Source organism: Tachypleus tridentatus, chromosome 9 (genome assembly GCF_004210375.1).
Source record: "Tachypleus tridentatus isolate NWPU-2018 chromosome 9, ASM421037v1, whole genome shotgun sequence".
NCBI classification, from domain to species: domain Eukaryota; kingdom Metazoa; phylum Arthropoda; class Merostomata; order Xiphosura; family Limulidae; genus Tachypleus; species Tachypleus tridentatus.
The window spans coordinates 3,428,040-3,428,426 of record NC_134833.1 but is presented as its reverse complement, the minus strand read 5'-3'; positions in this window follow the sequence as shown (position 1 = coordinate 3,428,426).

Genomic DNA, 387 nt, shown 5'->3' with positions numbered 1-387 from the left:
GTATTAGCTTCTGGTATTATTATTAAATACAAAAGCAAGTTCTGTTACTTCAAGATCATTATTCTGTACATCAGAATGCATGTATAATTACAATTTTCTAACTTAAGTTTCTTCTACAACAGTCAGTTGTTATTTAAAAAGCTAAAGCTTATTTACATACCAGTTAGGTATATGTATTATGTTTCATTATGTTTTTATAAAACTTTGAGCTGTTGTAACACTAACACAGTGTTCCATTTTTTCTCTGATCTTTTTTCACTGGATTCATTAAACAAACGTGTAAGGTAACAGATATTTTCCTTCTTTAGACAGCTGTACTAAATGTTTTACATTACTACTTTCTAAGCTAGTCCTCAATCTGTTTTTAACTACTTAGCTTTTATATGG